The 25212-nt window shown below is 49.8% G+C and overlaps 1 protein-coding gene and 1 long non-coding RNA gene across 6 annotated transcripts in view; one reads left to right on the top strand and one right to left on the bottom strand.

The window, feature by feature from the left end:
• The window catches only part of AUH (AU RNA binding methylglutaconyl-CoA hydratase), a 343374-nt gene that overhangs the window by 75159 nt on the left and 243003 nt on the right, over nt 1-25212 (bottom strand). The gene's annotated exons all lie outside the window — the stretch shown is intronic.
• LOC130542355 (uncharacterized) lies at nt 3851-10957 on the top strand. Its single transcript, XR_008956851.1, has 2 exons — nt 3851-4234; nt 7223-10957. It is a non-coding gene; the product is annotated as an uncharacterized LOC130542355 (long non-coding RNA).

The raw sequence follows: 25212 nt of genomic DNA on the forward strand, positions 1-25212 counted from the left end.
GGGAAGGGGTGGGGGGATGGGTTAGCCCGGTGATGGGTATTAAGGAGGGTACATATTGCATGGAGCACTGGATGTTATACGCAAACAATGAATCATGGAACACTACATCAAAAGCTAATGATGATGTACTGTATGGTAACTAACATATCATAATAATAATAATAATGATAATGAAAATAAAATAACAAAATCCATGGATCACCTACCTAACTTTGTAGGATCTCAATAGTCTATCATATCTCACATGGGTCTTTTGTTACATAAGAAATAAAATTTTACATAATAGCTAAAGACCCCTGAATACCCTGTCCCCAATCACATCCCTACTACGCTTTCCCCCAGAGTAACTGCCGTCCTAATTATGGAGCTTATAAGTCCCACACATACTTTTATATTTGTCCTCTTTATTATGTATCCATGAACAATGTGCAGTATGTTCTGGCTTTATAAAATTATTTATAAATATTATTATGTTGTAAATACCCTTCTGTGAATTACTTGCTTTGGTCAACGTTGTGTTTTTGAGATTTATCAATGTTAATTTGTTCTTTTTAGTGAATAGAAAAAATATACAATCCACATTATATGGTTTTTACCAAAGTTTATTGATCCATTCCTCTGGATATGTACATTAAAACCATTTATGTGTTTACTATTATGAGCTACACTGCCATGCATGATTCCTTGGGTATCTCCATGGGCCTCTCTAGGGAGTCACCAGCAGCAGAGCTGCCAGGTCATAAGGGATGCATATCTTCTCCTAGATGCCGCCAACCTGCCCTTTGTCACAGTCAGCTCCTTGTACTCCTACCATCAAAGTCAGAGTTCCCAGCCCCAACATCCACCTTCAAAGAGTACTGCCAGCTGTTACTTTCCCAATCTGCTTGTTGTAATTTTCACCTTCTGATTACTAGTGAGATTGTGTGTATTTTCATGTTTGTTGGTCTTTGAGGATATGTCACATGTGGATTGCCTGTCTATATCTTTTGTCCATTATTCCATTATTCCATTGATTGTTTGCTTATTCTTAGAAACTGGAAGAGTTCTTTATGTATTCTGCATACTAATCCTTGGTCTGCTATATGTTTGCAAATAGAATAGCTCCTAGACTACAAACTTGTGTTCACTTCTCAACATTGTCTTCTATGCTTGTTTCTAACTTTAATGTAGCACAATGGATCGAAGTTTTGTTTTATGTTTTTGCCTTTTGTCTTTTGAGAGATCCGTGACAATTTTAAGATCATAAATATCTCCTGTGTATACCATCAAAAAAATTTTTGTAACTTCGCTTTTCACATTTAGGTCTTTAATCAACCTGGAGTTATGTTTGTGGTGTGAGATGGAGATTTAATTTTATGTTTTCTGACACTCTGCCTGCTGCATCGATTGAACTGTTTATCATATCGCTGATCTACACAGCCACCTCCCTCATATATAAATCCCCCTCAGGCGCAGGGGTCTGCTTCCAAGCTCTCTGTTTCCTCTGATTTATTTGTCTATTATTATAGTTTTATAAGAAGTCCCAATATCTAATGAGCAAATTCTCCCGCCTTGATTAATTTTGCTTATTTTATGCCATTTCTTCTTCCATGTGAGTTTTTGATCAGCTTCTTAAAATTTCTCCAAAATATTTGTTGGGCAGCAACAATTGTTTGGTTAATTTGGGAAAATGGACATCTCTATGCTGTTGGGTTTTCCCATCCATCGAATTCTTACATTAGTCTATCTAGTCAAGTCTTCTTTTGCATACTTCAATGACACCTTGAAATGTCCTTCATAAAGACCTTTCACAGCTCTTGTTAGATTTCTGCATAGTTACCATGTATTTTTGGGGCCACTACAAATGGCATATTTCTTAAATTGCATTTTATGTTGTCTGTTGTTCCGAATGACACATTGATTTTGCACACTCATCTTGTGTCCAGAGAAACAGCTGAATGCCCTCAGTGATTTTTTTTTTCATCTGTAGATCTCCTGGGATTTTTCTATGTACACAATCTTCTCATCTATAGAAAATTTCGGCTTTTCTTCCCTCATGGGAATTCTGGCATTTGTCATTTTTTCCCAATATCTTGTGATAATAAGTAGCTCAGGTAAAATATTGGATCAAGAGTGATGGCAGACATTCTCAGCTTGTCTCGGACTTCAGACACACACGTTCTAAGGTTTCGCCGGTGGAGCCTCCTTGCTATAGGTATTTTGTAGTGATTCTTTTCTTCTATGAAGTTAAGAGACTTCTTTCTACTCCCAATTTCCTATGAGTTTGTGCTGTGAATGTATGTAGAATTTTAAACTGTTACTGTGGTGAATTACGTAAATAGATTGTCAAATGTAATCTCACGTTCCTTAAAAAACCCAGATTCGTCAGGATCGATTTGTTTTTACAAATTGCTTAACTCTGTTGGCTAATCTCTATCAGGGTTTTCTTGTCCACATTTATGAGGACGACAAATCTTCTTTCTCATGTTGTCCTTGTCTGCTTTGGTAGAAAAAAATAAACTCACCTCAGAACATGAGTCAGAAATCAGTGCCTCCTTTCTGTTCTCTGGATCATTCTGTGCAACACTGGGATACCTATTCCCTGACCGTTTGGCAGGATTCTCCTATGAAACTGTCCGGTCCTGGCATCTTGTGCTAAACTGCTAGCAACCTTTCTTTAATGGTTAAAGGTCTCTGCAGATTCTTTTTGCTTTGGAATTTTGCTGAATTACATTTTTAGAGATAATTATCCTCTCTGGGTTTTCTGTTTTGTTTTGTTGGTTTTTTTTTGTTGTTGTTGTTGTTCCTAGTATACTCTTATTTTAATCTTTATCCGTAATGACCTGGCTTCTTACATTCCTAACGTTGCAGATTTATGTCTTCTGGCTGTTTTTCTTCTCCCTCTGCAGGGGGACATTACCACTGCCCACCCACAGCTGGCTCTCCTCTCTGCTGGGCTCCTACCTCACTGGCATGCTGGCTGGGCCCTGGGACTGGCTTGGGCTGAGGGTCTGTGATCAGAAATGATGCTCTTCACATCCCGGCCAAGCCCAGAAGAGCATGCAAGATCCCCACACACTCGGGACTCTCCCAAAGCAAACTTGGAGGTGCTGGCAGTGCTGGAGCCCACAGCGCCTGCCACAGCATGACTGCTGGAGCCGAGCTCCCATGGCTGGACTTGTAAGTGACCGGAGACAGCCCTTTGCTGTGTTAAGCCACTGAGATTGGCGGGTTGTTTATTATCGGCTCAAGCCTAGATGATCCTGACAAATACACAAAGATTTACACCAAATGAGATTCACAGTAGCATTACTGATAATAGTATAATTTTAACAACAGCATTAAATGTCAGAAAATGGGAGCTGGCCAAATAAATTATGGTTAATGGTATAATCCCAGAATAAATACCTTACAACAAATAAAACTTAAATGTTGAAGATCTCTAGAAGAAATGGGAGTGTTCTCACGATAAAATATTGAGGGAGAAAGGCAGACTAGCAAAGAAATCACACAGTATAATCACATTTTTATTTAAGACTGTCGATATAACTCAGAGTACAAAAATAAAGCACCAGCCCCACAATGTTAGCAGCAGTCACAGCAGGAAAAACACAAAGTTAAGGATCCACAAATGGCCATCAGGGAGTTTGTAAGAGAGAGTGCCGAGGACAAGCTGGAAGACGTTATTTCACATACTACTGCAAAGGTAAGTAAGGACTGTAGTCCAAGCCCACAAGAGCAGAGAGTGGAATTAGTCATGGTGGGTTAAGGGGAGGGTTGCGTTGAGCAAGCCTACCCGGTACTTGCAAAATCATTTTGTGGGGCACAGGGCCAACTCATGCCTTATCCCTTACTTTTTGCTGACAGTCACCCAAATCTCAGGCCCCGTGCGGTTGGTCATGGTCAGGGCGAGAAATAGGGGCCAGATGACTCCTCACATACGCAGGTGGATATCAGAAACTATCCTCCCAGCTGCCACACTGAAAATTGGGTCGTACAGACTTGTGGGCCTGCCGTGCAAGAGCACGGACAGCTTGGACTTGTCATCCCCAGAGGTTTGAAGACTACCTCAAACTTGGACTGTCCAGGAACATGGCGTGCTTGGGAAGGGTGTTGGCTTGCACAAACAGCAGAACTAGGGCCCTGAAATCACTAGGGCCCACTGCAGAGGTGGTGAGGTGGTGGAGCTGGCCGGAGCATCGTGTTTCCAGAAACGGCCATCAGGCCGATCAGAGAACGCTCTTCTGTCTCAACAGTAAGTTAAGGGTTTCACGGTCCCAACTGTTTCCCTTTCTGGGGACATCCCTCACGCTACGGATGTCCCTCTCATCTCTGTGGGTTTTCCCAGAGGTGACCACAGAGGAAGTCCATTTCTTAGCAGGGTTGGAGCTGGAATGACTCCCACGGAAATGCTGATAAATGTTTCCTGGAGGCCGTAAAGGCCGTTGTGTGACGCCCACGGCTCCCGAGTGACAGCAGCAGCAGGCATGTTACTGCTGTTCTCTTCCGTGGCAGGAGTGACAACTGATACATTCACTGAGCAAAGTAACTTTGATAATTCTTGACACAACAGTAACAATGCTTTAAAGGATAACTCGCCACACATATCTGACAGAGGCGTGAGCGCAAGAAATTGAAAAATATTAGGAGCCAGGAATTTGGGTTGGAATTGTTATTAGGCTCAGGATGTAGCAAATTAATAATTCGGAGTATCTGCCATTTGCTATTCATTGGGTAAATTTTTATTTAATGCTTCCTATGTCCCAGGCTTTGCTCTGGCTACTGGGGACATGTAAGAATCCTACAGTCATATGCCACTGAATGGAAGATATAGATATTCACGAACAAATGAACATTAAAAGAGCAGTAGAAAGGAGGGCTATGGAGGGCTGGTGGGGAGCAATCTTTAGCTGAGCCTCTAACACGAGCAAGAGCTACGGACACTCGGTGAGTCCATCCAAGGCTGTGGCCTTAAGCAGAGTCTGTCTCTGGCTTCCAGGAGGAGTTGATGGGTTGTGGACAGGTTCCTGGAAAAAGAAGGGTAAGCACTGAAATGTCCCTGGGACGGGGAGCTCTCCAGAGCCTTACAACAGAATCTCAGATTTCCTGAACCACGGAGGGTCTTGGAGGAAGCCCGAATCAGCCTGGCTCAGCCTCACCTTTGTCAGAAAATTCTTCCAAGAGCAATTTAGAGGCTGGTGCAATCAAGTGTGTCCATGGGGTCCTTCAAGACACAGTCGTGTGTGCAGAAGATCCCTCTGGCGTCACGCCTGTGAGATGAAGGGGAGAGGGAGCAGAGCGTGCAGGGAAAGAAGGCTTCATTTCCCAGTGCGGGCCTGATGTCTCTTAAAGGGAGATGGGGCAGGCGAGCCCCAGGTGGCAGGGAAGCCTGGAGAAGGCCCCCTCGCCAGCCCAACAAGAAGCTTCACACAAAGGCACATACGGAGAAGTCCCATATTGCGCAGGACCGACCAGACCCTGTTGCCCAGCCATCTCCTGGCATTGCTTTGGGGCCGAGGAGAATACAGACTCAGCCTGAATACTGCTGCTGGAGGCTGTCAGCTGACTGCGCTTCCTGTCTTCCCTGAAGGGACAGCCACGCTGCAACCTCTCCATGGCCGCACGCAGGTCCACGTGGCTTGTTAGCAGAGATGAGACTAGGCCATCACATGCAAAATTGGGGGGAGGAGTTAATTTAGGAAAAAAAAAAAACTTAACTAAATAACTTATTCTATGGTCCTTTGGGAGACAATTCTCTGGGGTCTCCGGCAACTCTGCATGAATCAAGAAGGAGAAGCTGACCACTCTTTGTTGCAAATGATCTTTGCAAAGATCAGTGGAAGAGAGGAAAAGTGTCTCCCTCTGGGAACAAACATCAGGCATGCTTACTGTTTGAGATAATAAACATAATGCCTCCCTGCAGAACGAAAGGCAGGCATGCTTACAGAAAAGTCAAGTTTCCTAAGCTTGGGCTGCAGCTTCTGTAGTGGCCCCCCCCCCACACGTCCAGATGCCACCTGACCCTCGGAATCAGGGGAACTGGGAATTCCAGCTGGTGCTCAGGAACCAGCATGAAAACGCCCATCCTCTGGCTGCTGTGATTGCTGAAGTAGCAAACTGTCCTTTGTCTCTGACCTGGGAGTCTCCTGTCTTCTGCCAACGAGAGGAAACGGTGCAGGTTGACTTGTTATTTTGCAAGGAGGGCAAAACTTTGACCCTTCGCGGTTCTGGCAACGGCAGACGTACTGGGAGAGAAACTGTCACGTACAGGGAAGAATGTGAAGGCAGAGAGGGCTCGGTAGGCTTTCCAGGAAGGCAGCCAGGGCAAGGACGGCAGGAGGAGGATTTCCCCAGGAGGCCAGGTTCCAAGGAGGGGAGGCAGACTGCGTGACCTCTCTCCATCACCCGGGTTGTTTCTCAGGATAGACTGAGGGAAATAAGAGTCTCCGGAAAGCAATAACCATGTTGATGACCTGGCTATAAATAACCAATATTTGTTTTAAATAATAACAGTAAAAGGCTGTCACAGGATCTCGTTTCTGGAGTTATTTATAGGCTGCATATGACAACCTAATGAGCTGGATCACATTTTAATGCTGCAAAGCTTTTGGTCATAAGACAGTTGATCATAAAGGTCACCATTTCCCTGGAGGGAAGCTGCCACCCCAGGAGCCCCAGAGCACAGGTGGTACTCAGCAAGCACTTCTGGGTCAGGCTCAAGGTCCAGGCCCGGCCCTGGGCTCTCTTGTAGAGTTTCAGCATCCGCAGGTACCCGTGATCACCGCCAGTGCCAGGCGTGGGCAGGCTGACAGTTCAGCCCCACACACACTGCGAAGCACCGCCTCTGCTGGGTCTGGAGTGCACTTCACACTTGGCCTTCATGCCAAGTGCATGGAGTCCACCACGGAGTTCCAGCTCGGGAGACGCAGGTCTCTCTGCTCCCAGATGCACGCAGCTCCTCGCGCCCCTCCCTCGGCTGCCGGGGACAACCCTCAGCAGCACCCAGCCGCCCAAGACGCATTTCCCTGCATTCTCCCCAGCTCGCTCTTCTGTGCCCTAAAATGGGCTGGAGAGGGGGTGGAGTTGGGTGGGGTCTGGGTTTAAAAAGCGACCGACGCTTGGCTAGCAAAAACAGAAAAGTAACAACAACATTTGTCTAAATCTTAATAGTTTATCACGTTTTCCATGGTCTTATTCTTAATGCCGTATGTTGTATTTATCTTTTAATTGTTATTTTTTTTAGATAATTGTAGATTCACATGTGGTTACTCTTAGCCAGTCTCTCCACCGGTACCATCTTGCAAAATCAGCACACGATCACATCATGAGATTGACACTGATGCAGCCCATTGGCCGTCTTCGGGGTCCCCTTGTTTTCTATGCACTCAATGTGTGTGTTTAGTTCTGCACAATTTTATCAGACGTGTACATGGATGGGTCAGGATCCTCAACATTTCCACATCCCCTGGGACCCCTCCTGTGGACCTTTTATGACCACGCCCACTACTCCCCTCCCTCCAACAAATTTAATAACATTTCGTTTTAAAAATAAATTGTATTGGTACAAATGTAAAATAGCACAGCCGCTCTGGAAAATGGCGAAGCTGTTTCTTATAAAACTGAATATGCAACTCCCATACGGCCCAGACATCGTGTCCGTGAGCGTGGATCCCAGACACGGGAAGACTCACGTTCGCACATCAGCTTGTCCGTGGATGTGCACAGCGGCTTTGTCAGAGACAAATACGGGGAACAGCCCAGGTGTCCGTCAGGGGATGAACAGCTCAACAAGCTGGGGCCCGGCCACACCGTGCAATCCCCCACAGCAATCGAAAGGAACAATTCATCAGCACATAAAACAACTGGCATGAACCTCCAGGGAATTACTCTGAGTGAAAGAGTACCATCTCACACGGGCACGTACCGTATGGCTCCATGTTTACAGCACACTTGCAGCGACAGGCTATCAGAAGTCGACACACCTGCTTCTGACCCTCTCTCAGCATAGCCCTGGGCCCGGGTTGTGCATTTGCACTCACAGTGACCAACGGCTGGCCCCGACATGGAGGCTGGGGTCCACGGCAGCAGGGGGTTGGCCCCTTTCACCTGTTTCCTTCCTATCACTCAATAAGTACGTGGTCAGTACCTAGCCTCGGCAAGACACGGAACGGCATAAGTGAAACGTGAGATCCAACCATGGCACTCTGTAGTACGATTAACCCGGATCGTGCCTGAAGTATGTTTCCCAGAACCCTCTCCCGTGGAACCCCCTCCTGTGGCACAGAGTTGGCCCAAAGAGGGCTTTCCCAAGGCAGAGGAAAAGCAGCTCCACTCCCTGAGGGTCGTGGTTTACTGGGGTGACCCGCACGCTCCCCCCGGTCCACGCCCAGCTCTCTCCTGCACTTTACATTAGACGTGGTGCCATACGGCAGTCCCCTGCCCTTGTGACCCGTCCATCCCTGCCTCGGCCTCAGGAGGGCTGGTCGGGGATTTTCCCAGCTCTACCAACACCCTTCTACTCCTTCACTCCATGTCACTCCCCGTGGCCCTGCTGTGCTGACCCGCCGTGACAGCCACAGACCATCGGGACAGGCAGTGGCCACAGCAGGACCAGGATGGGGAGGCTTGCAAGGAGAGCAGCCAGGAGTTCTAGGAATCACCATGGCAGGCATTCCAGGGGTGGGGAACGTGCTCAGAGGAGAAAGGAGGAGGGAGTCCAGCTAGCGGACACAAATCCCATGGGCGGGAACAACATCCTACCACACAGCAGACGTCTCCATAGCAGCTTCCACGGCCATGAGCTCAGATCAAGACAACCCGTGGGAATCTCTGACTCAGGGGACATGTCCTTTGTAGCCAGAACCCCCACCAAGACACACACGGCAAAATCTGGCCCAGACTCCAGGTTGAGTATTTTCAAGGTACTGCAAATGAGGCTCGCAGGCCCTCAGCGTGTCACACAAACCTTCTTGTTAGTGTGCTGTGACGTCAACGGCCCTTAAGAGACAAATATGAAACAGTGCTCACAGCAGTGTATTTCGGAAGAGCCCCACATGTAAAGTAATGTGAACGCGGGCCGGGGAGCGGCGCCCTCAGAGTCTTGTCTGGGGGAGAGAAGGCGGCCAGTTCCGAGCCGAGACGTGCTGACAGGGGGTACTTCACGCTCCAGCTCCACGTGCCACGGCAAACACACCTCCGGACCTTCTAGAAAGTCTGGCCCTTTGCTTCTGGGCTGATCCCCCGCCCCCGGAGAAACAGGGAAGGGTCAACATGGCCTCCATCCGAAGAAGGACAGTCCTAGGAGCAAAGTACTTGTGTGCACTGAGAACTGGGGTGGGCGCGACAGTTAGTACGATAGTTAAGGAGGTTATGTGACAACTGCCACGTGTCCTGGACGCAGTCTGAGCGCTCCCTCGTGTGCGGAGTGCTCAGGAAGGCCCGTGCCCTCACCTCCCACGTGGGCCTCCTCTGCTCGCTCTCACCCAGGCTCTGGCAGCTGCGAGAGACTGGATCTCACTGCTGCTTTGCGTGGCATTGGAACAAGGGAGGGTGTTTGCTTTCTGTGTCCTGGCCATGACCCAAAGCACCTCTGGCACAGCAAGGGGTCAGTCATGTGTGGCACTAGACGCTCTAACAGCAGGAAGCCGTGGCGGGGTGCAGCCCCACAGGAACCTTCGCAGGAGCCAGGGAGGGAGGGTGGCAAGGGCCCCAGCGAGGGGCCGACGGGGCTCCTGTAACCCGAATGGCATCTCTGGCCCTGCCTGGAGGAGCAGTGGTGAAGACTGGCACCTGTTCATGCTGGGCTCACAACTCAGGCCATCGGGAGTCTCGGCAGGGCCAGCACAGGGTGATGGAGTCCACCGATCACCGTACTGTCCTGGCCGAAGCAACAAGGCTCATGTGGAAACAGCTGTCCCCTCCCCCGTGGGGACACAGGGAGGCTGCGAAGTCCTGACAGAGGGAAGGACACGGAAGCATCTTGAGCCTTCCGCTGGTGTGCTGGAAGAGGGGCGGGTGGCTGGTGCGGGAAAGTGCCGGGTCAGGACAGCCAGGATGGCTCTGTGGGGCATCCCAGAAGCCCCCAGAAGGTCTCCCAGAAATGTCCGAAGGAGGCGGCCTGTATCCACTGGCTCCCGTCACTCTGCTTGACGGTCCCCGGGGCACAGGCCATCACCAAAGCAAACAGACCACCGCTCACTCTCCTGCGGGATCTGAGCGAACGTTCCCCCCAATCCAGGTTGCCAGAGAGCCCACCCGGGGGGCTGGCCCGTCTACCGCACTGTTTCCACGGCACGGCCCCTTGCATGCCATCAGCTCATGTTCTGGGGGTCTTTCGAGCAGAGTAGAAGCCCCCGGGGGACAGGCATCCTGCCTTCTAGACTTCCTTGTATTGCCCAGGACTCGGGTCGTTCCCCTCCCCCCTGCCCCCAGGTGCTGAGTGTTTCCTCATGGTCCTTGCCCGCCGACAAGTAAGAACCAAGCACACTATCACTGTCACTTCATCTCCAAGAGTCCTGATGCTAGTGTGAGCTGTGTGTGAGGGAGGGGTCTCCAGAGACACAGGATGGAGAGGGAGAGAGAGATTCATTACAAGGAACTGGCTCATGTGACTATGGAGCCCAAGATCTGTGGGCTATGTCAGCACGCTGGAGACCCAGGAGAACCCATGGAGTAGTTCCAGTCTGAAGGCAGGAAAGGAGCTGATGTCCCAGTGCAAAGATTGTTGGGCAGAAAGAATTCTCTCTTATTCTTGGGAAGGTCCACCTTCAACTGATTAGATGAGGCCCACCCACACGGGTGGGAGGGACTCTGCCTTACTCATTCTACCAAACCAAATGCAAAACTCATCCAGAAACACTCTCACAGACACACCCAGAATCATGCTTGACCAAATATCTGGACACCCCGAGCGCTCCACCAAGCTGATACATAAACTTAACCATCATAACCTGTATATTAATACAATCAATTTCCTCAGTAATCCCATGTTCTGGTTTTCTATTGCTAAGTAACAACAGCTCCCACACAAAATAAATTTAAAAAAAAAGCAACCTTATGGCCTAAACTGCCATGTTCTTTTGCTGATGATTCTGCAGGTCAGGAGATCTGGCTGGGCAGCTCTGATCTGCCCCATGTGGCATGGGCTGGGCTGGGGGGATCTGCGGGTCAGCCAGCTGCCTCCTCAGGGTTCCATGGCCTTCTCTGAACACGGCAGCCCAGCTGCATGCCTTGGCCTTCTCACACACGGCAGTCTCTGGTCACACGTCCACCATAAGCTCCCTTCCCAGGCAGAGGAAGATAGAGGTGCCGAGCTTGGTGGGGGGTGACAAGGTGATTCTGAAGGAAGGCCTGTGGCGCAGGAGACACTGTCCTGCCATCTTTGGAAAGTCTGATCTGCCCACCTGTCTTATGTCCTTCGTCTATTAAAAGCATCATTCTGGTTGCCTGGGTGGCTCAGTCGGTTAAGCATCTGCCTTCGGCTCAGGGCATGATCCCAGGGCCCTGGGATCAAGTCCCGCTTTGGGCTCCCTGCTCAGTGGGGAGTCTGCTTCTCCCTCTCCCTCTCTGTCCTGCTTGTGCTCTGTCTCTCTCTCTCACTCTATCTCAAATAATAAAATCTTAGGGGAAAAAAAAAGAGTAAAATCTCCCTTTAAAAAAAAGAAAATCATTCTGACCAGGCCCATGTGGGCTTCACCCAGCTGCCAATGAGGCCGATGGCACAGCTAAGCTGAGAACCCTGCGTCAAGCCACCCGTTTACTACACTGGGGGAAAAGGGGAAAGGGACTCCATTAACCTGTGTATCGGTGGAACCAGACACGGTCTGAGCCGGCAGCCTGGTGGATCTGGAAGGCGCTTGGTCTCCTAGACTCACCATGATTTAACGGCCTGCTCTAACGGTCTCAGGCAAGGGTAAAATGCAAATGGGTTGATTCGTTACCTCTGGGAACACACTGCATCCCAATCCTCCCCCTATTTCAGAGCCGCCAGGTTGCTTCCTGGGACACACCCGTTTTGCGGCCAGGCCAGAGACCTCCCTAGGAGGGCACCACCCGGGCCTGCTCAGAGAACGTTACAGGTTGTAAGTTACTGCCAACACTGGGGAGCTGTCACCCACCCTGGCCGGCGCCCTTGGTGAGACGCTGGGCTGCATGTAGGGGAGTGGCCCATCCCTGGGGGCGCTGTCCGCAGACACAGATGGAGTACCTGGGGTCAGAAGTTCGTCATCCAAGTGACATCCCACTGCCAGCCCCCCAGACCTCCCTGGGGACCCGGACCACGGACGCCAATGGGCCAGGAGGGCCCTGCTCAGCTCACAGAACGGAGGGGAACTCTGAGAAAGCGTTTTTCCTGCTCTCCCACCTTCGTGTGTTAGGTGACTGACTCAGGAAGGAAATGACTCAGGTTCTCACCTCCCGCGTTGGCTCTGTGAGCAGAGGGGCCGGGGAGGTGGCGTTGGATCAGGACCTGTGGATGAGGAGTGAGTCACTGGCTGGTGGGGCTGGCCTCCCTGGTGCAGAAAGTAGTCACAGAAAATAAGGATGGTTGGCTCCATCCTGCCACTGAGGGTGCCATGAAGTCGGCAAAAAGGGCCACAGTGAACACAGACGGCGACCCTGTGTCGCATGAGCCCACAGAGCCGAGCGGTGGCTCACTTCCGTGCCCCACATGGTCGGGGAGGAGACGGAGGGAAGTGGTGCATTAAATCACCCGGCAGGACCACATGCATGTCCGGGGTCCTCCCCTCCCCAGAGACCCCCAGCCAGCAAAGCCCAACCGGTCCCCCTTCCACACCTCACCCAGCCCTCAAGGAGTAAGAGAAACTCTTCCATCTAATTTGCTTTTAAAGTGCCTGCTCCAGGGAGAAGCCAAGAGGGCACAAGGTCCCAGCAGCTTCGATCTCCCGGGAGAGGTGAGGGCAAGGAGGGGCTGCCACGAGTAGGGTATTTACAGCCTTTCCATGTAATCTGATTTCCAGCTGGCAAGTGCTCAGACAGAACTTTCTGCTAAAATGCGCTAGCGTGGGGACGGACAGGCCAGCACACTGGGCTCAGAAACCCTCCCTGTGGCCCTGGTACCATGACACCAATGGGACTCCCAGCTCGGCTGTACCGATCCCGCTTTGTCATGGAGGTCCGGCCGGCTGGACGCGGGCGGCCAGCACTTGCAGAGGGAGGAGAGGTGACCACAGGGGATGCGCGGCTGTGGAAGGACACCACCTCCCGCCCTGCCTCTTCTCCCTGGACCAAGTGAGCACGGTGGATCTGCGACCTCTGACCTGGACCCCAGCACCGGAGGCTCCAACCGAATACTTGAAAGAAGTTTAAAGAAAATGTTTAGATAAAGCCCAACGGGGTAAGCAAGTACTGTTTCCTAACCTGGAGAATTACCTCCCTGCTACAACGTGCAGAGGGAAGGTTAACACGGTGATGAAGCCAAGCGACGAGGTCTGGAGCCTCAGCTCCAGCCAGGAGGCAATGGCAACTCAGGCAGGTGAGGGGCGGCTCACGGGCACACCAGGTACGGGGGACGGGAGGCTCACAGGCTCATCAGGTACAAGGGACAGGAGGCTCAGGGGCACACCAGGTACAGGCGGCGGAGCTGAGTGGCTGACATCCGGGACAGGAGCCAGGTCCTTAGGTAGAGACACTCAGCAGGGCCTGGCTTAATCTCTGTCCCTGTAAAGCCATCACTACGTTCCATCCCTATTTTTAGAGCTCAGCATTTAAAAGGTCAAGTGCCTTCTAAAGTATTTATTTTTCTCTCCAGTGCTTGTGCTGTGATTGCAGTGACAGCCCCACGCCTCTCCCCTGCCCCCAACCCAAACACAGCGTACTCTTTACCCCAATTGCCATTGAAGGCTGCCGTTCACGGAGCTTGGGGTTTGGGTGTTTTCTGCATCTGGCTCCAACCCTGACTCCTGGCGCACGAGAGCATGGTGGCGGCTCAGGAAAAGCACATGTATGCAACCTGACCCCCCCAAGGGTGTGGGCCTCCCTGCAGGAAATCCACGGCCTGAGTTCAGGGCCAGCCTTGACTGCTGAGCCTGTCTGTGGAGGGCCGCGGGGCTACTCTGGCCTGGCTGTCTCCTGTCACCTCTTGCCCTGGGCTTCTCTGCCTGTCCCTCTGCGTCGCAGAGCCCCATTGTCCTTGCTGTCCCAGGATCACCAAGGCACAGATAAAGCCCACCCACCTTCCTCATAGCTCGTGTTTCACGCAGCCCAGGCCGGGGCTCCCAGATAACAGACAGAATCCCGACCCCCAGGAGGGGACCAGACCCCGCTCTACAGACACCTTTTCCTCTGTTCCACCCTGTCTGCGGCCACCAGCATGTGCAGTCCCACTGCAGCCACCAGCACAGGACTGGTCTCCTCTCCAGAGTCCGGGCCTCCCTTCCCTCCCAGGGCCTCATTGCTAGAGAAAATGCAGTCAGGGCCACTCTACGTGGAGCCCCGAAGCAGGCAGGCCAAGGCACTGTGGTATGAACCAGCGGACTCTGGCGGGGGGGTGCTTGTCCTGTCCGAGAAGCTGGCCTGAGGCCTCAGGGCTCTGTGCCCAGCAGGCTGCCCAGCCCCAGCCTCCAGGAGGAGGGCAAGGAAGTGGGTAGAACTCTCCTCCAGCAGCTGCCCGAATCCTTGGCAGGTCAAAGTACTTCCCCCGAGGCAAACACGCACGTCTCACCCCAAACACCAATTTGCATGAGGGAGCAGCACCTTTCACGTCCAGTTAGAAGTAGCTGTATTTGGGTGGTTTCGTCCATGCACCTGAGCCAGAGTCTTCTCTCAGAGACAGAACAGTGCTATTGAGAATGGAAGCTGAGGGAGACAGCGAGTTTTGGGGGACGGCCTCAGTGAGACCACAGACCCATATGGCCATTCAACCATGCCGCACACACTTAGCCCTTTTCCCACAGGGCTTACTCTCCTGCTCACCAAAGCCACCCTTTCACACGGCCTGCTCCCTCCTGGGACCCATGCACCTTCCACCCTCACCCAGAGGCTCTCCTCTGGGGGGAATGATGGAGTACAGCCCTCGTCCTAGGCCCCAACGGTGCTGGCACCCCACTCATGGATGAAGGTAGCTGGCTGCACCAGAGCATACCCCCCCGCCCGGGTGCTGGACCGCGCCCCTCCACCTTCTTGGAGACTGCCCTTTGCCCACACCACTATCCTCCCCTCTCTGCTACTCATTCCAACAGCAAGAAGACATGCTGTGGTATGTCAGTCTACGGAAAGGCAGCGACCGTGGACCGTGGGACTGAGCGGGGCACACCCTGCATAATTATTATTATGTAATGACGCGGAGCGTTGACATAGTCAGAATTATTTGGTCAATCGGTTACAAGTTAATTCTCACTTTCCAAAGCAATTGGTCAGTAGATGGTATCTAAAATCCCAAAGTCAAGAAAGAGTAGTATCCAAAATACACAGGAATATGGAGGTTGTTAAAATCAAATGCTAACGAAGACCAGTCTTGAAGGTTTCCTGAGCAGAGAGAACCAGTTTAGTCATGCAGGCAAAGCCTGATTTAACTTATTTTGCAAGGCTGACTGGACCTGGGTCATCCCTCGCTTGTACCTCTGAACATCACAAGCAAAACTTGAACCACTTCCCAAGGTTGGTAGGAGGTAACCACTAACCAGTTCCATATAACTTGAGAACATTCTAGCATCATGACCAATCCCTGGGAAGAATACAGTCACTGATTTCTCCCCCTAGGAGCTGCTTTATGACAATCTGCCTCTGGGCCTCACGCCATGTTCTGGTTTGAGTGCTCCTGGTTTGCAAACTAGCTTTTTAGTGTGTGGACAATAAACTTTTAGTAATTGCTACTGTGGTGATTCACTGGTTTTACTTCTGTTATTTCTGAATTTTCAACAGAGGTAAGTAGACAGTAGAGACAGTAAAAGAACTGAAAGGGTTGACTCTGGGGAGGGAGACTCAGGGAAGGACACAGGGCAGGAAAGTGCTTTTGAACCTGGTGACTCTCCTAAGCCCAATTAACTTACTGAAGACATGAGTCAGGGCAATAGAGAGAAGAGCCCAGTGCATGGACCTGCGGGGGAAGCAGGTGAGCAAAAGGCGCTGGCGGACGGTAGGGTGCAGGGAAGTTGCATGGGGACCACATGCACCTATTACATATTCGTTCTATTCTGAAAGCATTTCGTCTCATTGGTTTGGAACGGCGGTTCTCAGACAGAGAGGGGAGACACTCAGGAGGTCCCAGGGCTCGCCAAAGGCATTCTGAGCAGCCAGGCAGGCGATAGGGCTCTGAGCCAGCTTGGTGGTCACTGTAGAAAACGACGGGTTATATTCGCCAATTTTAGATGCCCATCCAGCCCTGAAAATCTGCTCCAAGCCAAGAATGCTGTGGCTGCCGAAGAAAGGTGGCATCACCACAGAAAGGTGATGATTCTACACCATGTTAGTAAACAATAACATGTCATTTCTATTAAGGACTCTTCAAGATCTGTGAACATACAAGTTAGCAATTTGATGCTAATACTTTCACATAAACTGAAAGACAGTATCATCTGCAATAATATCACTGTTAAGCTTTGACCATCATCTGCCACGGACCCTTATTCATCTTCTAGTTTTCTAAAATAAATGTTTAGTATTGGAGTGGCTTCATATTTACAGAAGAGTCGCGAGGGAGGTGCACCCCTCTCCCTGGCCTCCCCCATCGGTATCATCTCACATAACCACAATGCACCTGTCCACACTGACAGGACAGCATAACTACTAACTAAACTCCGAACTTCACTCTGAGTTCGCCAGATTTTCTACTAACATTCTTTTCTATTCCAAGATCCCACACTACATTTGCCGTCCCTGCTTTTCATTTTTTTAGCTTTAGTCACAAAGCATCAAGTGCTTGGCTCTATCTTCACTTTCAGCAAGACCTAGTAAACCAGTCGAGTGGCAAAAACAAGACAAGAGGTAAAGTCAAGATTCTTTATATATCGGAAAATAAATGTTACCCATGTGGTTCCTTCTGCACCTTCCTCTTCTAGACCCTGCGGTGGTGGGAAGCAACCATGTGTTGCCTGCCCCTCGGCTGCAGAGAAGCATACACTACATCTCTCGCTTGCCCCTTGTCTGCCCCACAACTAGTCTGGGTTCTCCAGAGAAGCAGAACCAACAGGCTGTGTGCGAGTGGTGAGGGAGGTTTTCAATAAAGAAAGGCTCATGCAATTCCAGAGGCTGCCAGCCCCAAATCTGCAGGGTGGCCAGTGGGCAGATCCCCAGGGGAAATCTGATATTGCAATCCAAGTCCTGAGGCCATCTGCTGGCAGACTTCTCTCTTCCTTTGAGGAGCTCGGTCTCTTGTTCAATCCAGTCCTTCAACTGTTTAGATGAGGCCCACCACATCAAAGAGGGTAATCTGCTTTCCTCAAAGTCCACCAACTTCCATGTTAACCTCCTCCCGAAACATTCTCACAGAGACATTCATAATAACATTTTGACCGCATGTCTTGGCACAGTGGCCCACCCAGTTTGACACATAAAATTAACACACATCACAACCTCCTTTCCTCTGTTTCCTCTGTGGTGTCCCACAAAAGACTTCAGAAAGGTGGGAGGGAGTCAAACACTGGCCTGCAAGAAGGGCCGATGAAAACGCACTGGTTTGCACTCTGCATGGGAGATACGACATGCACGTATGTAAGTTCAGTCTGCTGCTTGTTTTGAACAGGAAGTTCTCCAGTGTGCATTGCAATAAAGGCGTGGCTCTAAAAGTGTGATTCTGTCATGTGTCCTTCACAAAAGAAGCATAAGAAGTGGCTCTGGCTCTGACCGTGGGGCACCTGACATGCATGAAGGGCTTTCCTGGAAAAGCTAGTCCATTTCCAAAGTCAGGAACAGTGAACCAAAAAATAGCCACCATCCTGTCTCAGATCCCTGGTGACCCTGGGGATCAGAAGGAAATGCAAGGGCGACCTGGCCGTGTGGGTCACACCACAGAGGCCCATCAGCTGCCACCTGCTGAAGCAGGGGTGAGTGCAGGATGGAAGCAAGAGAATGCTCCTGACATGATTTCCATGCAGAGACGCACCTCCAAACTCATGTGGAGGAAGAAACAAAAGCCCAGGTAAACACAGGGCGCAGCATCCCTGGCCTGCACAGGTGCTCATAGAGTGTCCTGGACCTTGATTTCTAGACCTGGAAGCAAATGGAGACTCCACCCAAAGGAGCTCTTGACTTTCCTCTATTTCCAGTAAATTCCACCCCAAACCAGAGGTTGCCCTTTTCAGTTTGAAATACAGACATTTAGGAGGAGTAAAGGAGAAATATTGCATAGCAGGTGGAAAATTCATAGGGCACCAGCATTCTCCAGCATTTTTGGACAAGGGGGCAGATCTCACAGAAGATTTATGTTCCCCTGATAGACATGCCCTTTCAGTTGGGCAAATGCAGATTTTCAAATATGCTGCAGAGCCCTTGAGGTCATGCATGACTCACACATGGACCCACTGGGCTGGAGAGAGGTCGTTGTATCGCCGGCCTCCACTCGCTACTGACCACAAGTGTGACCACAGGTGATGTCTGGGAAGACCCTGCCCCACGAGGCCTGGCACCATGTCAGAGCCTGATCGTCCTGGTGTCACTTCAGAAGTCACTCATTAAATTCCCCCCATAGGACACGCCGAGCTGGATGACGGGGCTCTGAGGCAAGGTCCTGCAAGTGAAGCCTTCCTCTACGGTGCTGCGGTCGTGGGTCTATGGCCTTATGCGTGGGTCTGTTCAATGCAGAGTGAGCCCAATGTAAGCGATGGACTTGAATTAACACCAGTGTAACAACATCGGCTTATTAAGTACAACAAATGGAATCCACATGAATGAATGCAAGGCGCTAGTAATCGGAGAAACGGGGTCTGTGGAACTCTATGAGCCACGTGGTCAATTATTCTATAAATCTGAAACTCTACTGAAAAGACTGCCAGAATCCGCTGTTGGCAAGACGGCTGGGGGAGTGTGACACACATGTATGAACAGCTCGTAGGCACAGAGTATTTCTGGGAAGGTTTCTGGGTGGCTGAGGGCAGCGCTGGTAAAGGCACTTAATTGTCTACCTTTCCATTCCCTCTGAATTGTGTACCACGTGCATACGTTACCTACTCAACAATAAACACAATGTAAAGTTCAGTAACGCAAGAATAAAGGAGCTAAAATGAAACGATTCCAAAACTGAAGTAGAAGCAAAGTTCTGGGCAGAAAGAAAAGCAGAAGCAGACACAACTAACCGAAGAAACAGGCGAGACACACGCCCAAACCTTCGATGCGCAGATGCGCATGGGTGGTTTCTGTTTTTACCTCAGCCGGTGTAACACTTCAAGTATTGGTGAATTCCAGGTGACAGTCCAGATGTCCAACTTCTGAGCAGCAACACAGTGGTCACATGGTAATCCCTGGCTCACCCAGGACACCTGGCTGGAGCCAAGGACACAGCAGTGGTCTCCACATTTCCTCGTACCCAGTCTCTCCTCTGGCTCACAGATGTTTCCAACCTGTGCATGCTGCTGGCTTTTTCACTCAGCCCACTCTTTCCTTTTGGTGGGAACATGCTCGCTCTGGTTGGAAACCTCCAGCCGTGGGAGGATGGGACTCCGCATGAGAGATACCCAACGGAGGCAACGATGCCATACTGCCCCCATGGATTGCCCCAACCCACAGATCTCTAAACAGATCTAGAAGACAAAAAGCTGGGAAACAAATCCAACAAGGTTGTTTACAAGAACCTGACGGTTAACTAATGGACCAGGGCTGCAAGCGTGAGGGTAGGAAGAGTGGAGCGACTGTTACTGTGCTGGTGTTGGTGTTCCCGACTAATAAGGGGAGTCCTGAATTCCTATGAATGGGGCACGTTATTTTACAGCAACAGCGTGACAAGGGGCCAAAGCTTCTAGCTCTCTCTCCTCGGCAGTCTTTAAGATGTTGTTGAATATGTCGCTTTGTGGGTTCACTAGCTGTTTCTTCTCTTCATCGGATTGAACTGCTGTACAGACTTGAATATCATTCGACATTTCTGGCGAGAAGCTACAGGACCAAGAACCACTAATGTCCTCTGCTTAGAGCCTCCTTGAAATGTCAAGTGCTCTCATGGCTTTCTGGAAGTGGCACAAAAAAACGTTCTAAGTTTTGAGGATGTCATTCACTCCCGGGAGACGGAAGGGGCCCGGCGGGCGCTCCAGGGGCATGGCTCTGTCTCGGAATGTCACTGCAAAGCTCTTTCTTGGGCTAGCTCTTTCTGTTTCTCTCTGCCTAGCGGGTGTATAGTCAGTTAGCTTCTGATTTTATTAGTGGAACTGAATTCATTGTAACCACAGCCAGAGATGCTAACGGGCACTATGTGCAGGGATACTTTGAAGGTCCTACCCAATTCAGGGTGCAGGGTATTGAGACAAGCCCAAGGAGGAGTAAATGTCCCCACAAGGCAGCATGCTAACGCTCTGTGTGCGTGAGGATTTCCTGGGGCATTTGGTAAGCTGCAGGCGCCCTGCTAGATCTACTGAGCCCAGTGTTGGGGGTGGGAACCAGGAATGTGCCATGATTACAGGGAGATCCAGCAACAACTACAGTTGGGGAGACATAAGCATGGTTGAGGACGGCAATGATCCGTCCCTGTAGCCTGTATCAAAGGACTGGTGGGTCGTCTGGGGTAATCGCTGGAGAACAGGTCAAGGGTTCCTATATTTCTGTTCCCCCAACGGCTCTGGAATCTACCTGGACCTCTACTGCAGCCTGACAAGGGAAGTTTCAAAAAGTCAGGATAGGGGACCTTATGGGATCCTTTGCCATCGCAGTTACTACTGAGATTAAACACAGGAAAAGGATTGTACCAGGGAGCATGCCCTGCGCCCTCCCTGATGAGTGAACCTGGGGAGATGATGCCCTGCGGCACACCCCATTCACCAGAGCCAGTGCGGGCACCTGCTACAGCCGCCCCCAGGCACCCGCGTCTCTCTGGCTCTCTGCGGGGCTGCCTCCCGCACGCAGGGGCTCCCTCAGTTTGGAACGCTCTAGGGACAGCTCTCAGCCAAACACCCCAGCTTCCTTGTCCCTGGTGGGGAGATCCTGAGTTCACATGAGGAGCCCCAGTGGTGATGAGGCCGGGTCACCACCCCCTCACTGGCTTTTCCTTCCTCTTTCCCTTCTCTCTCACCTGTGCTTCCAGGGGTCACTGCCCAAAGAAAGACTTAGACCATGTTATCTCAGGCTGTGCTAACAGTAAACCAAACTCAGATTCAAGCTTCTTGTTAGGAAAGATTCTTCATCCTCTGCTCCTAATTAATTGTTTGGTTCGGTTTTTATGAATTAAGGGTAGGCGAGCAAACAGAAGTTATCACGTCAGAATGGGATAAATCCACATGAACTGATCAGCTGTAAATTATTTGAAACACAGACTAGCAGAAAATCATACAATAATAAAAATGCACATCCAGAGCTGGCAACTGGCCACTGGCACTGACCCTATTGACCATGAAGCTAACATTCCAATTTTAGTCTGTGGAAGGGACAGGTCTGGCACAGTTCAGAAGAAGGAGATGACCTCGGGCGCCCTGGTGAGTCAGTCGGTTGAACGTCTGACTCTTGGTTTCGGCTCAGGTCATGATGTCAGGGTCGTGAGATCGAGCCCCACATTAGGCTCTGCACTCAGTATGGAGTCTGCCTGAGATTCTCCCTCCCTCCCTCTCTCTGCCCCTCCCCCCGACTCTTGCATGCTCTCTCTCTAATAGATAAATAAAATCTTTGAAAAAAGAAAAGAAAAAGGAGATGGCCTCTGAAATCAAAGAAGGAAAGAGAACTACACTCAGGAGCAGGGTAGATAACATACGGCAGGTGACAGCCTGTGCTCACGGCCATAGGGACCACGCATGGCTCTCGCTAGGAGGAATTAGATTTTATGCATAAAAATGTTACAGAGACAGTTCATATTCTCACACTGAACATGACACACTACCTTACACCTCACCCACAAATATTAACTCAAGATGGATCAGGGACTCAACTATAAAAAAAAGAAAACTACAAAAGTTAGGACAACAAGAACACCTTCAGGGTCTCATGCTAGTCAAAGAGCTCCCAGACATGACACCAGAGGCATCATCCACAGAAGGAGAAAGCTGATAAAGGGAGCTTCATCAAAATTAAAGACTGTTTATTAATTTTCTAATGTGAGGAGGATAAAGTCACAAGCTAGCGACTAAGAAAAACTAATTGCAAACCATACATGCATCTGACGAGGAACTTGTATCTAGAACATGTGAAGAACTCTCAAAACCCAACAATAAAAAAAACAACTCCAATTAGAAAATTGGCAAAAAAAAAAAAAAAAAAGGAAAATGGGCAAAATACATAATACATCTCACCAGAAAGGATGTACAGATGGCAAACACGCCCACGGAAAGATGTTCCACATTGTTATCCGTCAGGGAAATGGCTTCAAGCCATGATCACCACACACCTGTCAGATCGGCTAAAATAGAGAACAGTGACAACACCGAATGCTCAGGGGGGACGGAGGGACTGGATCCCTCATGCACGGCTGGGGACGATGAACGCACAATGGTACAGCCACCCTAGAAAACAGTTTGGCAGTTCCTTCTAAAACTGAACATGCAATTAACATACAGCCCAGGAGATACACTAGGGCGCATTTATCCCAGAGGAATGAAAGCTTATGTCCGCACAAAACCTTGTACACGAATATTCACAGTGGCTTTATTTGTAATCATCAGAAACTGGAAACAACCAAAAGGTCCATCAAGGGTGAGTGGTTAAGCAAACCCCAGTCCATCCCCACCTCTCCACCCCACTCAGCAATAACAAGGAGCAGAGTATTGACCCATGCAAGAATGTGGACACATCTCCAGGAAGTTACGCTGAGCGGGGGAAAAAAAGCCAATCTCAAAAGGTTACATACATACATACATGCGATTCCATGGATATGACAAAATCATGCAAATGGAAAATAGATGAGTGGATGCCAGCTGTTGGGGGGCAGTGGAGGGAAGTGGGTGTGGCTATTAAAGGCATCTTGAGGGATCCAGGTGGTGATGAAAACGACTTGTATCTTGCCTGCATGGATGTCAGCATCCTGGCTGTGACACTGTGTCGTAGTTTTGCAAGATGTTCCCACCGGAGGAAAACAGATCAAGGGTTCACTGGATGTCTCTGTGTTTTTTGTTACAACTGCATGTGAATCTACAATTACCTCAAGATAAAAACACTTAACCTTTAAAAATGGAACAAAACACACAGAGAAATGAACACATTTGAAAGAATTTCAACATCACATTCATATATAAATGCAAGTATTTTACTGACTCTTAATACACATTAAGTAACAGGTGAAAAAAAAATTTAAATGATTATGGAAGCCAGAGATTCAGTAAATAATTGCGACTTACTATTCACAAATGTGGTTTTTAAGTATAAGAAGGGTTTTTAATTTCACCCTCAAAACTGAAGGAAATGCCGTCCTCAAAGCCCGACATCGTTTCTACTGCTGGATTCTGGATCGATCTGTTCATTATCGGCCTGGGCACTCTGCTAAGGGGGTCTGTGGCAGCGTGCGGTCAGCACACCAGGTCTTCTTCCACCAATTCCTCTCTGGTTCCGGTGAACGAGCACAGGATGGTGGGACGTGTGGGTTTTAGACAGCAGCAGGGCTGGCCCATAGGACTGGTGTGCTAGGGTAGCTGGGAACTGCCCAGAATCCAGAGGCTGGAGGAGGCTATGAGCAAGCAGTGATTCAACCCTGGGCGAAGAAGTGAATGGAAATGAGACAGACCCTCCCAGCACGGGTAAGAGGGTGGACTGGGCAGGCAGCCCTGGGGCCAGGCCCATGCCAGGGGCGGGGGGTGCATCCCCGCCAGTGGCCACAGCCCCCCCACCTCTCAGCTTCAGCCACAACATTCAGAAAAATGGAGATCACAAGCCTCGTAACTCTGTCTTGTGGCAAGAAATTACACCAACTACGGCAAGTAAATACGTGTGCCAAGGCTCCCACACCCACCCAGGAACGGCACATGGGACGCGGAGGATCCTAAGAGCTAGGGTGATGGCAAGAGATCCCAGACAGCCGAAAAGGTGAAAAGGCATTATCTACTAATCCAGAAAATGGGAAAGGAGGAGGGCTATCAAAAATGCCCTCTGTTCCATGGAGCCGCTCAGCTGCTCTCCTAAGCAGAAATAAAAGCTCTTTGAAAAGGCAATGATTTGCTTAGAAAACATTCATTTAAAATGTCTTGCAATTACTGACACTCTCATTAGATCTTGGCAGGAGCAGGGTCCCGTTGCCACTCATGTGTGCCTGCCGCGGGAAGAGTCTCGTCGATGAGGAGGGGAAATAAAATGAGAGTCCAAGGACACTGGGCTTGAAAGGGACGTGATGTGAAGTGGATTGTCCAGGACTGAAGAAGCTCGGAGCGGGACTGTCATCCAGCTCTTTGGCCTGCATCCTTTCCCTCTCCCTCCCCCTCTCTCCGTCTGTATGTGTGCCTGTGTCTCAGCACCCCCCCCCCAAACACTTGAGCTCAGCTGGGCAGCCGTCCAAATGATTCACATTAAATTCTAGCTATATTCAGCACAAAAGTCATCTAACATCAGAGGATCAAAGTTACATCAACCAACAAGCACTGGGGAATTGATAAGCAGCTAAAATTAGGTCATCGCATAACAGCAGCTTTTGATGGATGAAGTGAAATTTAGCCGCAGGTTTGCTATTTAAAGATCTGTTAAAGATCTCTTCCTGCAGCCACAATGAACTCACAACAAAGTATCAGGCCTCTGATGAATGTTTACTCATCCCTGTTTGCCGGCGGACTGTGGCCGAGACTTACAGGTTCCTTAAGGGAAGGCTCAGCTCTCAGGCTGAGCATCGTAAACAAATTTAATTCCCGGGTCCAGAACCTAACAGAGGCTATTTCCCCCTCCTCTGGGGGAATTCTGCAATGTTATTTTAATCACTTTTAAAAGCATTCTGTCAAACACTTCAGCCTGCAAAGCCTGACCTGGCTCCGTGTTTCAAAATTCTTCATCTACTTAAAGCAAGCACAATGCTCGATTGCCTGGCCTTCCTCAACCTGCCTTGGTGGCCTCGTTTCTTCTCCCTGACACTTTATTTTTATTTATTTTTTGCCAAAATGGAGACTTTTTAAAACTTTTATTATTATTATTTGTTTCAGGGGTAGAATTTGGTGATTCATCTACATCAACACCCAGTGC

The sequence above is a fragment of the Ursus arctos genome, unplaced genomic scaffold, assembly GCF_023065955.2.
Source record: "Ursus arctos isolate Adak ecotype North America unplaced genomic scaffold, UrsArc2.0 scaffold_33, whole genome shotgun sequence".
Taxonomy (NCBI): domain Eukaryota; kingdom Metazoa; phylum Chordata; class Mammalia; order Carnivora; family Ursidae; genus Ursus; species Ursus arctos.